Here is a 17,318-nt window from a genome sequence, read left to right on the forward strand (position 1 = left end):
CAGCAGTAACCTGGGGAACCCACACGAGACATGTTTGGACGTTTCAACAATGAGATAATTTCAATTCCCAACTGCAACACTGAAATAGCGATCATGGCCTTTCGGAGAGCATGCTTGCCAAACGGAGAGCTATATAATGAGCTGACCAAATACTCATGCAAGACCATGGAGGATGTTATGGCCCGAACCTGGTCTCAGATCAAATGGGAAGAAGACGAATACAGGGCTCACGATACGATGGATGATCGCCCCAAGGCTTCCTCGAACAGTTATGACAGTAGAAGGGATAATAGAAAATCACAGCGCAAAGATCGTCGAAACGATCACCCCAGCACCAATCCCTATCAAAGAGACAGAGAAACAGCGTCCTCGACATCCGTCTACGAAGAGCACCACCCTACATGCTCCCCATCGAACACAACGTGTGTGTCGCCATGATGAGGGACATGGGGAATACGGTGAGATGGCCCGATAGACCTCAATGCTCAAGACGATACACCGTAAAGTTTTGTGATTTCCATCGCGACCATGGTCATACGACTCCTGAATACATCGCCCTTAGATACGAGGTTGTCGAGCTCCTCAAAGTAGGGCACCTCAAAGACCTGTTGACGGAAAAAGGAAGAGAGGTTTATGACAAGGAAAAGGAGACTCCCACACGAAAGCTGCAAAATCTTGCCACCCATCCCACCTCACATAAGGATCAACGTGGGAATGATCATCGGCAAGTCGGAGATCAACAAAATATCACACACGACAGTGAAACAGCATGCGCTAAGGATAGTGAATCCGGGAATAAGGGAGGGTAACAATCCTCCGACAGTGACAAGCCAAATCCTCAGCTTTATAGATGGTGAAGCAGCGGAATTGATGAGCCTCCACCATGACACTCTAGTCATCTCCTTGCCAATCGCCAATTGCCAGGTCACAAGGATCCTTGTTGACAACAGGAGCTCAACAAATGTCCTATTCATTGAAGCTCTCAAAGAAATAGGCATAGACAAAGTCAACATCTTCAGGAAGCCTATACCCCTCTTTGGCTTCAGTGGGGACAAAAGTTCACCATGGGAGAGATCACCCTGCCAGTCTACGCAGAAGGAATCAACTTGCAAACGAAGTTCCACGTGATCGACAGACCTTCTACCTACAACGCCATCTTCGGCCGCGCTTAGATACATGAGCTCAAGATCATCTCCTTGATGTACCACCAAGTGATCATATTCCCCTCCAAATGGGGAGTAAGAGAGATCAAAGGAACACAACATGTATCACGAAGTTGCTATAGCAACGCTTTGAAAGGACAGACCGCTGCAAAAGGAACGGCCCCGTCATCGATTTATAGCAATTATATCACTTAACGCCAAACGTCGAAACCAGTAGACCAGAGGTAGTAGAGACTGACGACATGCAGATCCACCTAGATATTCCCGAGCACAAGGTTCAAATAGGAATGTAACTACCTCCAGAGTTGAGGGCAAAGTTGATTGAGTTTCTCATATCTCGACACTATAGTTTCTTTTGGTCCCACGAAGACATGGTCGAGGTCGATCCAGAGGTGGTCATGCATAGGCTCGAAGTCGATGCTAATCACGCTCCAGAAAAACAGAAGAGAAGGAAGTTCTCCCCATAACGTAACAAGGTCATCAGCAAGGAAATGCAAAAACTCCTCGACAACGGATTAGTGCGAGAAGTGCAATACCCGGACTAGCTCGCCTTTGTGGTCATCGTTAAAAAGAAAAACGGTAAATAGAGGGTCTGTATAGACTTCACTGACTTGAACAAAGCATGCCCAAATGACCCATTCCCACTGCTATATATAATCATGTTGGTCGATGCCACAGTACGACATGAGCTGCTCAGTTTCATGGATGCCTTCTCGGGCTACAACCAGATCTTTATGCACCCAAAAGACAAAGAGAAGACAACATTTACCATAGAGTGAGGAATCTGCTTCTACAAGGTCATGCCTTTTGGCCTGAAGAATGCTGGGCCACTTATCAGAGACTGGTTAACAAGATGTTCTCTGAGCACTTGGGGAAAACGATAGAAGTCTACATCGATGACATGCTCGTCAAGTCTTTGGTGGCCAAGCAGCACCTGAAACACCTGAGGCAGGCATTTGTCTTGCTCGATAAATACCACATGAGCTCAACCTGACGAAATGCTCTTTCGACATCACATCGGGGAAATTCCTGGGTTATATGGTGACTCGGCGAGGAATAGAAGAAAATCCGGACCAAATTCGCTCCGTCCTCGACATCCTTTCACCAAAGAGCGTCAAGGATTTCCAGTAACTAACAGGCAGAGTCGCTACCCTCAACCGCTTCATCTCCAGATCTTTGGAGACATGTCGTCACTTCTTCGACACCTTACGAAAATCGAAAGATTTCATTTGGATGACAGAGTACGATGTAGTAATCGGTTTTCGTCCGGCCAAAAATATTAATAAAAGAAAAAATAAAGATATGAAATCCAAAATAAAAATTAAAGGAGGAAAAATGAAATCCAAATACCTTTTTTACTTAAAAGCCAGTGGATTCATAAACTCAAAATTTAAGGCCCAATTACCAAAAACAAAGCCCTAGAAAATATCTAGAGAATAAAAAATAAATTAATTAAATAGAAAATTAAAAATGAAAAAGACCAAAAAGAATAGTCATCTTGGTTAAAAGGAAAGAAAAAGTAGGGGCAAAAGGGGAAATTGAAAGAGCTAAGGTTTTAATGAGGAGATGGTTGCATAATATAAAAGGCACACCATAGGGTTTTGGAGAGAAGAAAGAAGAGAAGGGAGTGGGGACAGCCGACAGAAGAAAAAACAAAGAGAGAAAGAAACAAAAAGAGAAAAATCGTAGGGAGAAGGGAAAAAACGGAAAGAAGGCGCTGCAAGAAGGAGAAATCAGGGCCAAAGAAAAAGAACAGAGCAAAACAAAAAGGTTTTGGTGAAGAAAGGGGGACCGTTGGGAGAAGAAGACCGACGGAAGGAGCTAAGATGTAAATCGGGATTCATCTCTTGAGAAGGTAATCCATCCCTCTGAATCTGATTTCATTTCTTTGTTGTGCCTTGATTCTAGTTTGTACCGGTTGGCTTCCATATCTGATGACAGTAAAAAAGCTTGCCCATATGTCCGTCCTTTCTCAAACTTAATGTTTCTAATGATACTTGTGAGTCCATTTCTGCAAGTTTCTGGAAATATACTCGATATGCCCATGTGTGTAGTTCTATGTCATTACGCTTAAGTCGGGTTCATATTGTGAGAATGTGCTTGTTATCTGGTGATGATGAATGATTGAAACTCTGTTTCCTGTATGTGATATACTAATTTGAGTTCGATTTTAACTTGTCCGAGCGTCGCTAGAGTATCTATGGTTGATTTTGAATGAAATATGGTCTTTGATATTCTTTGATCTGAGCATGTATATGTGTATGTATATATATATATATGTATGGGTTTGTTTGTGTCCGTGTACATATATATATATATTGTGGGTGTATGTGTGAATTTGTTTTTGTGTGTGTATATATATGTACAGTGTGTGTATGTGTGTATATATGTAGTGGGTTTGCGTATGTATGTGTATATGCGTCTGTATATGTATGCCAGTTTATATATGTGTTTGTATATTTTTCTATAATGTCTATGGATATGTGCACTTCATTTGATTTGAATTTGATGTTATATTTGAATACCTCTTTAATCCATTTTTCTGTTTACTTGTTGGGCTTGGGTCAAATGAACTACTTGCCGAGGGGCAATTTAGAGGATTTGGGCCGAAGTGCATATTTAGAAGATTTGGGTTGGATTGGAGCAAGGGGCCTCGCGGGTGATATTGAATTTTTGTACATTTTATTATTTGTCATGTATAATTGTAAAGATGTAAACTTTGTAATAGTGTAGCAAAAATAGTGGATGTAAAATAGAAAATGCATACATGATATTCTAGGATGCTAGAAGCATATAGAAACTAGGGATTGATTTTGTGAATGATGATTGCATTAGAATGCATGCTTTGGACTTTGATTTCTCACATTATGCCATGCCTTAGATGCATACTAGGATTGTTTGAATGTCATGAAAATAAATGCAACGCGTTAGTCATTGAATTAATCCAAGCCTTCTCACCTTAATAAACACACCACGATTAAATTATGGAACTCTTATGTTTTGTTTAAATACCAAGGGGCCTTCAAGATATTGGGGTTCCATTGGCATTCATTCAAAACATTTCAATTTCGTGGACCCGGAAAGCAAATATGTTTTTAAGGAATAGGAGAATTTATTTAAGGACTCGAAGGTGGGTTTAAAGATATTTGGCTCATTCAATGAGCCTTAAATGGATCATTTCTTTTCTCATGAAGAACGTAATTGTGAGTAAGGCTTGAATTGAACATTTTTCCTTGATTGTGGGCCCTTTTGGTACATCAATCGGTTCCCAAAAATCCCTTTTTCAAAAATATCTAAACCCACTGCAACTGGAATTTTTCATCAAACATTTTGGCCAAGCCGGGAATGGCCCCAATGATCCCATGCACACCTTTTCAAAAATATCTAAACCCACTCCAAGTGGAATTTTATCCAATCTTTGGTCAAGCCGCGAATGACCCCAATGATCCCGTCCAAACCTTCTGTCAAATCATCAAAACTCACTCCAAGTGGGATTTTTATTCATTTTTGGCCAAGTCGGGAATGGCCGCAGTGATCCCATGCACCTTTTTTTTTTCTAAACCACTCCGAGTGGATTTTTCATCACATTCCAATGGGATTTTCAAAAGCAAATTAGAGCCAAATAGGAAAACATTCAAAGGTAACCGATTTCGGGAGTTGTGGGGTGCCTAAGACCTTCCCCATACTCAATAGACCCCCTTGCCCATTTTTCTCGTAGACCAGAACGGATATCCAATTGCATCCTAAAAATCAATTGGTGGCGACTTCATTGTTTTTCATGCCGGTTGCTTCATACAAAGAAGCCCTGCAGCAATTGAAGTAATACCTGACAAATCCACCCCTCCTATCCAAACCAAAAGACAGAGAACCACTCTTCATATACCTGGTTGTATCAGAGACCGCCGTCAACAATGTTCTTGTTAGGGAAGAGGAAGGAAAGCAACTCCTCGTTTACTACATTAGTAAGAGTTTACTGGATACGGAGACCAACTATAGCTAGTTGGAAAAACTAGCCCTTGCGCTCATAATCGCTCGAAGAAAGCTACGACCATATTTCCAGAGCCATACCATAACAGTCGTCACAACCTTCCCTCTCCGCAACATCCTACATAAACCAAAACTATCCGAAAGATTGACCAAATGGGTTGTCGAACTTAGCAAGTACAACGTCAGCTACCAATCCTAAACAGCGATCAAGTCGCAGGCCCTGGCATATTTCATCACGAACTTCGCCCCAAAAACATAGCCACAAGCAAAAAAGAAACTACTCATTATATATAGCGAAGAGATCGGAACCTAGGAGCTAGCCATGGACAGATCAAGCAACGTTAAAGGCAGCGACCTGGGATAGTCCTGAGATCACCAGAAGGAGCTATAATTCGACGGTTGATCAGATGCAATTTTTGTGCCACGAACAACGAAGCCGAATACAAAGTGATAAGTGCCAAAAATGTACACTTTTAATAATGAATTACTAAGGCATTTGTTAGATAATTAGGGCTTAAAGTGAGTATTATACCATAAAATGCAAATATCATTTTCACTCACTTTATATTTGTTTTTTTATATTTTCAGGCTCAATTCATACCAACCCATGTTCAACATTTGCTGGCCCATTTCGTGAAGAGCTCATTTGCTTGTGTCCACTACCATCTTGACATCATTCCATGCATCACCATCATTTTTTAGTACAAATTGGCCACGTGCAACACTACCTTTTTCAATGGTGGTGACATCCTCTTACTTTGACATGGTTGGCCATTCAACATTTTTGGTTTGAAAATTCTCAATGGATGGATAGCCATGTGCAACACTCTATTTTTCAATGGTGATGACATCTCTTCCTTTGACATATTTGGCCATTCAATATTTTTGGTTTGAAAATTCTCAATGGATGGATAGCTCCTAATTTCCTATAAATAGAGAGCTAGGGAGAAAAGAGAGGTAGGAATACAAGACAACATTGAAGGAAGAGAGAAAGAGGCAAGAGGAGAAGAAAAATCAAGGAGTAAGTTCTTGAGTTTTTCTCTTACAACAATTCTCACATATTCTTTCTAGAATTTTGTGAGATTAATTGTTGGTTGTGTAAACCTAGTATGAGGAACTAATCCTCTTACTAGGGTGATGATGGATCCACTCTATTGTATCTAAATAAATTTGGTTTGATTAATTATTAGTTTATTTATGCTATGTCAAGTGTTAATTAGCTATTCTTTATTGATAATTAAATCTTGATGCTTAGCTTCCATCTAGGTTTGATTACCATGATGCAAATTGAGGCAAATGCCCATGTCCAATTTGAGACCAGCTTCTTGCAGTTAACACCGGAGTTACCTAGACATAAATGCCAAATGCTAGGATCTTTGTGATCGCTACATAAGTTACCATAAATCCTAATGCATTCTTGATTGTCCTAGCCAATCCAAATGCCCATGGATGGTTGCAATTGGGAATAGACGTGGTAAGTCAGATGCCCATGACTATTACATAAATTAGGGGACTTGATCTTTGACATGCATGAATGAAATGATAATTGTCGGTTAAATAATTTAAATACAATAGAGTTGGTGAAATCGGATCCCTAGTGTTTGTTTATTTGTGTTAATCCTTATTTATTTTGTTTCTATTGATAATTACAAGAGTTGGAATTGCATATATTTAATATTCAGTCCCTGTGGGTACGACACTCGTATTTGCCACTTCTATACTACAAATAATTCGTGCACTTGCGAGTATAATTTGGGTTTGGAATCGCTATACTTTTAGCGGGTTATAAACCCCACATCAAGTTTTTGGCGCCGTTGCCGGGGATTGATTTAATATATTGTTATCTAACTCTTGTATATATGTATATATTTATATATTAATATTAGTATACTACACCTCCTTAATGGAAGGTTTTTCAGTTTTATATTTGTGGATGGCTTAACTGCCCCATCTAACTATATATTATTGGCTGGTTCTACTACTACCGCCCATATCTGTTTATAATAACTGTCACTAACACTTACTAACATTTAAATTTCCGCCACTAACAGTAACATTTATTTATTTATACAGTATTATTTATATTTGTGGTTGGCTTTACACTGCCCCACCCGTATAGATATATATATATATATATATGGTCGGTTGAGCTGCCTAAAATAACCTTTTATTTCTGTTAATATTTATGGTTGGCCTCTTTGCCCCATTTTATTTTATTTTATTTTAAATTTTTTTTATTTTGTGTATATTCACTCTTTTAATTTTGTTAAAAAAATAATTAAAATAAAATAAAATAAAAAAAGGGGGTTATTATCATTGACATTTTCTTTTATGCAAGGACGTCGATCTCAAAATCCAAATCTTCTTAAATTCAATCCAGAGATTGAACGAACTCTTGCACAACTGAGAAGAGAAGTAAGAGGAAATATGGCAGAAGAGAATCCTGAGAATGCTCTTGCTAGAATTGCAAATCCACCAGTCAATGCACCTGCTCGGAGGCCAATGAAGAATTCATTCATACCTCAGAATATGGAGCAGCCATCCAGCATAGCATTTCAACCCAATGTCCAAGGCAATGCCACATTCTCTCCAGTTCTACTCAATGCAGTCCCACATTTCCGAGGCACAACATTTGATGACCCTTACCTACACATCAGAGAATTCTTTGAACTCTGTAAGACACAATCTGTTCAGGGCTTGACGTCAGAAGAAGTACGACTCATGTTGTTTCCATTTTCTCTCAAAGACAATGCGAAACTGTGGTTCAACTCTTTGACCCCAGGATCGATCACTACATGGGAGCAAATGGCAACAAAATTCTTGAAGAAATTTTTCCCAGCCCAGAAGACGAAGCAATTAAGAAGGGAAATTCAAACATGGCAGCAAAAAGATGGGGACTTATTTTATGAAGCTTGGGATAACTTTAAACAGCTACTGCTAAAATGTCCACACCACAACTTGTCACAAGATGATCAAGTTCAAGCTTTTTATGAAGGACTCGACGCAACAAACACAAGCATCGTAGACTCAGCTTGTGGAGGCATATTAATGGAGAAAAGCAGTGAAGAAGCTTTTGACTTATTTGAAACTTTAAGTGAAAATTCTCAACAATTTTCATCTAGAGTAAAGCAAGGGGTAAAGCTTCCAAAAGGCGTATATGAAGTCCACACCAGAGTAGAAAACCAACCTCAGTTGCAAGCCATGGAGAAGAAGATTGACATGTTAATGAAAGCAATTTCATCTTCCCAACAAGCAACCCAAGTTGAGATGTGTGCCATTTGTTCTCAATCTAACCACACCACGGAAACATGTCCTATGTCTTCTAACGCTGAACAAGAACATACCAATTATGTGGGACAAGGTGGCTTCCATCCCAACAACAATCCATTTTCAAATACATACAATCCAGGATGGAGAAATCACCCAAATTTCAGTTGGGGAGGACAAGGCCAGAGTAAGCAATACAATCAGAAGATGACACAACAAGTTCCTATTGAACCAAAGAAACCTTCTTTGGAGGAGCAAATGGCTCTTCTAGCTCTCAACACCAACAATTTTATTCAGAAAACGACGGAGCAAAACAACAGGTACGACCAACAATTCAGCAACATACATGGATCTATTCAGAAACTAGAAGTTCAAGTTGGTCAAATTGCTGAGCGACTAAGTGAAAGAGAGCTGGGCAGATTGCCGAGTCAACCAGAAGTCAATCCAAAAGGCAAGGAACAAATCAATGCTATTACCACCAGACGCGGAACAACTGTGGGATTTTTAGAGAACGATGGTGAAAAGGCCAAAAAGCCTAATGAGGAAATTCAGCCCAAGCCAACTGACTTATCAAAGCATAAAATGAATGAGTCTCATGTGCCTTTTCCTAGCCGGTTGGTGAATGAGAAGAAGACTGACCAGATGCAGCGAATGATGGATATATTCAGAAAAGTTGAGATCAACATTCCGCTTCTTGACGCGATTCAACAAATTCCTCCCTATGCAAAATTTCTCAAAGATGTCTGCACCAGAAAGAAGAAACTGGCACCATATGAGAAGATTATGTTGTCTGAACAATGCAGTGCCGTTCTAAACAAGAAGCTACCACCAAAGCTAAAGGATCCGGGGAGTTTCACTATCCCTTGTACTGTTGGGCAAGTCTCTTTCGAGAAAGCTTTTCTAGACCTGGGTGCTAGCATCAATCTGATGCCATATTCAGTTTTTGTGCAACTTGGTCTCGAAAAGGAATTACAACCAACTTCAATCACTTTGCAATTGGCAGATCGGTCAATAAAATTTCCACGCGGTATCATAGAAGATGTTCTTGTCAAAGTTGATACATTTCTCCTTCCAGCAGATTTTATTATCCTTGATATGGAGGAAGACAGAAACATACCAATTATTTTGGGGAGGCCTTTCTTAGCCACTGCAGGAACTATTGTGGATGTACAAAAGGGTTGCTTGTCCATGACTGTACAAGGACAAACGGTGGAATTTAATCTATTTGAAGCTACTAGACACCCTTCTGATACAGGGGAGTGTTTTAGCATTGAAGTTGTTGATGGCTCAATTTATGATTCATTTTTGGAGCATCAATCTATTGACCATTTGGCAACTTGTCTTGCGTTTCCTGAACTGCAAGTTGAAGACGATGGTGAAGTTGCAGAATTTTGTGCATATTTGCAGGCACAACAACCAATGAATCATAGGTGGATTCGTACATTTGAAGCTCTCGATCCTTCACTTCCGAAAGTGGTTCGTTCTATTGAATCTCCACCAAAGCTAGAGTTGAAGCAACTTCCAGATCATTTGAAATATGCTTATCTTGGTGCTAAAGAGGCATTACCTGTCATTGTCGCTGCTAACCTTACTGATTTAGAGGAAGAAAGTCTCTTGAGGGTGCTACGACAATACAAAAGTGTCATTGGGTGGTCCATTGCTGACATCAAAGGCATAAGTCCCACTATGTGTATGCACCGAATTTTACTAGAAGAAGATTCAAAATCCTCACGTGAAGCACAAAGACGCCTCAATCCATCGATGAAGGAGGTAGTTCGATCTGAAATATTGAAGTTGTTGGATGTAGGAGTCATCTATCCTATTTCTGATAGCCAATGGGTCAGTCCTGTTCAAGTGGTTCCCAAGAAATCTGGAATCACGGTAATTACTAATGAGAACAATGAGCTCATCCCAACAAGAAAACAGACAGGGTGGCGTGTTTGTATTGATTATCGAAAGCTGAATTCTGCCACAAGAAAGGATCACTTTCCCTTACCATTTCTTGATCAAGTGCTAGAAAGACTGGCGGGCCATTCCCATTATTGTTTTCTTGATGGCTACTCTGGCTATAATCAAATTGTGATCGCACCAGAGGATCAAGAGAAAACAACTTTCACATGTCCTTTTGGGACATTTGCATATAGAAGAATGCCATTTGGGCTTTGCAATGCACCAGCTACTTTTCAACGGTGCATGACAAGTATATTCTCTGACATGGTGGGCCACATCATTGAAGTCTTTATGGATGATTTCTCCGTGTTTGGATCATCTTTTGATACCTGCCTGTGCAATCTTGCCTTGGTTCTGGAGAGATGCCAGAAGACTAATCTGGTGCTTAATTGGGAGAAATGTCATTTTATGGTTCGAGAAGGCATTGTTCTTGGTCATCTTATTTCCGAGAAGGGGATTGCCGTTGACAAAGCAAAAATTGAAGTTATTTCTAGATTGCCACCTCCTACTTCTGTAAAAGGTGTGCGATCTTTTCTCGGACATGCGGGGTTCTATCGCCGGTTCATCAAAGATTTTTCGAAGATTTCCAGGCCATTGTGCAATTTGCTTTCCAAGGATGCCACTTTCCATTTTGATGACGAGTGTTTGCAAGCATTCAACAAATTGAAGCAATTACTTACATCTGCACCTATCATGATGGCACCAGATTGGAGTTTACCATTTGAGCTCATGTGTGATGCCAGTGACTATGCAATTGGAGCCGTGTTGGGGCAAAGAGTTGACAAGCTACCACATGTCAGTTACTATGCAAGTCGTACTCTCAATGATGCCCAACTTAATTACTCAACAACAGAAAAAGAACTGTTGGCTGTAGTTTTTGCATTGGAGAAATTCCGATCATACCTGATTGGATCTAAGGTGATTGTCTATAGCGATCATGCGGCCCTCAAATATTTGTTGTCTAAAAAAGATTCAAAGCCGAGATTGATTCGCTGGGTGTTATTGCTCCAAGAATTTGATTTGGAGATAAGAGATAAAAAAGGAGCAGAAAATGTTGTGGCAGATCATCTTTCTCGTATTGTTCAAACAAACAACGGTGAGAAGACGGAGCTTCCATTGAATGAAACGTTTCCAGATGAACAACTTTTCTCCGTACAAATTGAGATACCTTGGTATGCTGATATTGCTAATTACCTTGCAAAAGGTGTTATTCCCAAAAACTGGACTCACCAACAACGGAAGAAGTTTTTCTCCACAGCCAAGCATTATTTTTGGGATGAGCCTTATTTATACAAGCATTGTGCTGATCAAATCATTCGAAGGTGTGTGCCACAACAAGAACAACAGAGTATTCTACAATTCTGTCATACATTCGCTTGTGGTGGTCACTTTGGTACCCAGAGAACTTCTGCAAAGATTTTACAATCAGGGTTCTATTGGCCAACTCTTCATAAGGATGTCCACATTTTCTGCTCTACCTGTGAAAATTGTCAGAAACTTGGCAACATTTCTCGCAGGAATGAAATGCCACTCAACAATATTTTGGTGGTTGAAATCTTTGATGTTTGGGGAATAGATTTCATGGGACCATTTCCCAAGTCTCATGGGAATGAATATATACTGGTGGCAGTAGACTACGTGTCCAAATGGGTTGAAGCTGTTGCAAGCCCAACCAATAGAAGTGAGGTGGTAATTCGGTTACTTCAGGGTGTAATATTTCCAAGATATGGCACTCCACGTGCTATAATCAGTGATGAAGGGAAGCATTTTCTGAACAAGAGTGTGTCTACACTTCTTGCCAGGTACAATATCACACATAAGATTGCCACTGCTTATCATCCTCAAACTAGTGGACAAGCTGAGATTTCTAACCGAGAAATTAAACGCATTTTGGAGAAGACTGTGAATATCAAAAGAACTGACTGGAGTATAAAATTGAATGATGCTCTTTGGGCATATCGCACTGCATATAAAACTCCAATTGGCATGTCTCCATATCGTTTGATTTTTGGCAAGGCTTGCCATCTTCCTGTGGAGCTCGAGCATAAAGCATTCTGGGCAATAAAAAGGTTGAATTTTGATTATGATGCAGCTGGTGAGAAGAGGAAACTGCAACTCAATGAACTTGATGAGCTACGTGATGAGGCATACGAAAATGCGAGGATTTACAAGGAAAAGACAAAAAGATACCATGATCAACACATCGCAATGAAAGAATTTTCTCCTGGTCAAAAGGTACTTTTGTTTAACTCTCGTCTCAAACTTTTTCCAGGGAAGTTACGTTCAAGATGGTATGGTCCATTTCAAGTTGTTCGAGTATATTCCCATGGAGCTGTTGACATTAAAAATTTGGAGACGGGAAACGAGTTCAAGGTTAATGGCCAGCGCCTCAAACCTTATTTGGAAGCTAATCTTGACAGAACTGTCTCCAGCATTACTCTCCAAGATCCAGGTAATTGAGTGTTGGGAACACTTTGTCTTGCCCAGACAATAAATACAGCGCTTATGGGAGGCAACCCATATTTCTTTTTCATCTATTTCTTTTTATGTAATATTATCTAGTTGCAAAAAAAAAATAGAAAAAAAATAGAAAAAAAAAAAAAAAAAAAAAAAAAAACAGAAGTCTTCCTCTAGCGTGGAAATGAGCAGCGATAGCCCGGCTGGAGATGAGGCTACAAACACTAGAGGATGGACAACACAGACTGGAGCACATGATGGCCGCAATCGTGGATATGATACGAAAGTGAAAACATAGCAATCCAACGGCCAGAATATTTTGTGTCAGGTTGTATTTCTCTGAACCATAGCTTCGCATATGTACTTTTCATTTTTATTTTATTTTATTTTAATTTTCTTTTCCCATTGAGGACAATGCAAGATTTTAAGTGGGGGAGGAACTGATTTGTTAAAAAAAAAAAAAAAAAAAAAATCTGTAGCTAGAGGAGACAAGTGTTGTGCTACCTTTGGTGCAAGCTTGAAACACTTGTAGTTGATCTCTTTAGTTAGATTGATAGTAACCTAGCATCCAGTCTCAAGGATCCTGGTGTTGAGACAAATTCCGTTTGTTTACGGTGCTTTGGGAATATTGAGTCTTAGAACCGTTTGTTTGCGATATGTCTATGTTGTGTAGTTACGTATTTTAAAAAAAAAAAAAAAAAATTTGTTTGTGATTTGGAAGTCATGTTTCAATCATATTTCTGAATTGGTCTGAATATCTCTAAAGTATGGATGATAATTTGAGTTGAAAACCCATAATCACTTGTGGATTTTTCTGACTTTAGTTTTGTCTCACCTATTCTATGTAATAATTGAATCAATTGCACAGAATTACATATTTGCGGGGTATGATATTTAAGATTAATTATGAATATTTTGATTTTCTTGAGTTGAATTGGAATTCTTTGAATATTAATATCTTGGGATACATGTATACATCTATAAAAAAAAAAAAAGGTAGTGTCTATAAGTTTTTCTGCTGAGTAACCGGGCCTCTTGCCTCAGTAAGCAGTGAGTGTTCGCGTAAAAAGGTAGAAAAATCAAGACATCAACTTATGTGACAAGTGAAGTTTTGTAGCCTTTTTGACTTGAGTTATTAAACCCGTTGGGGTGTCTTTACACCTAATGCCCTGAGCCAACTGGATTGGGAGTCATTGGTTGAACGCTTGTTACAAGGGTCATTTAGAAAGCTTAATGAGACTGAGCATTGCACAAGTCACATAAAAATATTATATATATATATAAAAAAATAATAATAAAATAAAAGATGAAGAGTCGATAAATAAAATCCCTTGATATTAATTATTCATTGAGTCTGATGATTCTTGTGATATTGCAATGTTTGTGTTAAGATTAAATTAAAGCCACGTATTTATGTTAAATTCGCTACGCACTACACATCACGCTAATATAGAATGGGTGGTATGAGATTTAGTCAGAATGATTTGTTCTAGTGATAGTGGTTGGTGGATTTTTGAATGTATTTATACTAACGAGATAATTGGATTATTTTTGTATATGGCATGAATCTTCTGAACGCTTGAATTGCTAGGGGCTAGCAATAAGCTGGTTGGGGGTTGTGATAAGTGCCAAAAATGTACACTTTTAATAATGAATTACTAAGGCATTTGTTAGATAATTAGGGCTTAAAGTGAGTATTATACCATAAAATGCAAATATCATTTTCACTCACTTTATATTTGTTTTTTTATATTTTCAGGCTCAATTCATACCAACCCATGTTCAACATTTGCTGGCCCATTTCGTGAAGAGCTCATTTGCTTGTGTCCACTACCATCTTGACATCATTCCATGCATCACCATCATTTTTATAGTACAAATTGGCCATGTGCAACACTATTTTTCAATGGTGGTGACATCTCTTACTTTGACATGGTTGGCCATTCAACATTTTTGGTTTGAAAATTCTCAATGGATGGATAGCCATGTGCAACACTCTATTTTTCAATGGTGATGACATCTCTTCCTTTGACATATTTGGCCATTCAATATTTTTGGTTTGAAAATTCTCAATGGATGGATAGCTCCTAATTTCCTATAAATAGAGAGCTAGGGAGAAAAGAGAGGTAGGAATACAAGACAACATTGAAGGAAGAGAGAAAGAGGCAAGAGGAGAAGAAAAATCAAGGAGTAAGTTCTTGAGTTTTTCTCTTACAACAATTCTCTCACATATTCTTTCTAGAATTTTGTGAGATTAATTGTTGGTTGTGTAAACCTAGTATGAGGAACTAATCCTCTTACTAGGGTGATGATGGATCCACTCTATTGTATCTAAATAAATTTGGTTTGATTAATTATTAGTTTATTTATGCTATGTCAAGTGTTAATTAGCTATTCTTTATTGATAATTAAATCTTGATGCTTAGCTTCCATCTAGGTTTGATTACCATGATGCAAATTGAGGCAAATGCCCATGTCCAATTTGAGACCAGCTTCTTGCAGTTAACACCGGAGTTACCTAGACATAAATGCCAAATGCTAGGATCTTTGTGATCGCTACATAAGTTACCATAAATCCTAATGCATTCTTGATTGTCCTAGCCAATCCAAATGCCCATGGATGGTTGCAATTGGGAATAGACGTGGTAAGTCAGATGCCCATGACTATTACATAAATTAGGGGACTTGATCTTTGACATGCATGAATGAAATGATAATTGTCGGTTAAATAATTTAAATACAATAGAGTTGGTGAAATCGGATCCCTAGTGTTTGTTTATTTGTGTTAATCCTTATTTATTTTGTTTCTATTGATAATTACAAGAGTTGGAATTGCATATATTTAATATTCAGTCCCTGTGGGTACGACACTCGTATTTGCCACTTCTATATTACAAATAATTCGTGCACTTGCGAGTATAATTTGGGTTTGGAATCGCTATACTTTTAGCGGGTTATAAACCCCACATCACAAAGCGCTGATAGCCAGCCTAAACCTAGCCAACGAGTTGGGGGCCCAATGCATAAGAGTCATATCTGATTCACAACTAGTAGTGAACCAGCTGCAAAGATCATACCAGGTGAGGGATCAAAACATGACGTCTTACCTTGGAAAAGCTAGAGAGCTCCAGAAAGCTTTCAAAGAATTTGCCATATCCTAGGTACGAAGATCCAAAAATAGCCACATCGATGCACTAGACAACCTCGGCTCCTCTATTCAAACCGAAATGCCGCTAGATATCCCAATCGAAATCCTTAAGTGGCCAGCAATATGGAAGACAGAGAGGGACAAGAGCGGGCAATGGACATCGAAGTCGAAGAGGAAAGTTGGACGACTCCGATAATCAAATACATCCGTGATGGGACCCTACCCCTCGACAAAGGGGAAAAAAGATGCCTTGTTGCCAAAGCAGCACGTTATACGATCTTCTGCGAGCATCTCTACAAAAGGTCTTACTCAGGCCTTCTGCTCCGATGTCTCACCCCTAAGGAAGTTCAATACACCCTAGCGGAGCTTCACGAAAGTGAATGCGTCAACCACTCTTGAGGTCGAAGCCTAACCCATCGAGCGCTCATTGTTGGGTACCATTGGCCGACCATTTAAGCAGATGTGAAGGATTGCGTTCGACGCTGCGGCAAGTGCCAGAGATTCATGAAAGTCATCCACTCTCCACCTGAAAGGTTAAATCCCATCATATCCCCGTGGCCGTTTATGAAGTGGGGGATGGACATAGTGGGACCGTTACCTATAGTAACTGGGCAACGAACTACTTCCTAACAGTGACGGACTACTTCACGAAGTGGATCGAGGCCGAAGCCTTCCGCAACATCAAGGACACTAATGTCGAAAGATTCGTTTGGAAAAACATTGTGTGTAGATTCGGACTCCCTAAAGAGATCATCACGGACAACGGACCCTAGTTTATCAGCAACAAATTCCAAAGATTCTGCGACAATTAGAAAATCAAGCTGGTTTTCACCACGCCTCGACACCTACAGTCCAATGGACAAGCAGAAGCTTCCAACAAGACCATCATCGACACGCTGAAGAAACGGCTCGAACAATCGAATGGGGCATGGGCTGACGAGCTTCCAGAGTACTTTGGTCCTACTGAATAATAGCAAGAATGACAGTAGGGGAGACCCCTTTCTCCCTGACCTATGGATTCGAAGCCGTCATCCCATTCGAAATGGGGCTCCGCTCGACAAGATACCAATAGGCAACCGAAGACTCCAACAAGTGAGAAATGAACGACTAGCTTGACACGATTGACGAATTAAGAGGGAAGGGGTTGGCCCGAAACCATAGTAGCGACTTCGCCCTTTCACTTTAAGTGACCAGGGGGTGAGCCGCTCCAAGTCGAAAGCGATAGCGAACCACGAACTTGCCCACGCTCATCCAAACCGGCCCCTGGTCGAGAGAGTACGATACATTGGTGTAAAAGATTGAGTGGGATTTGTGAGGTTGGTTATAGTAAGGCCTGGTCGAAAAGT

The sequence above is a fragment of the Tripterygium wilfordii genome, chromosome 16, assembly GCF_013401445.1.
Source record: "Tripterygium wilfordii isolate XIE 37 chromosome 16, ASM1340144v1, whole genome shotgun sequence".
NCBI lineage: Eukaryota > Viridiplantae > Streptophyta > Magnoliopsida > Celastrales > Celastraceae > Tripterygium > Tripterygium wilfordii.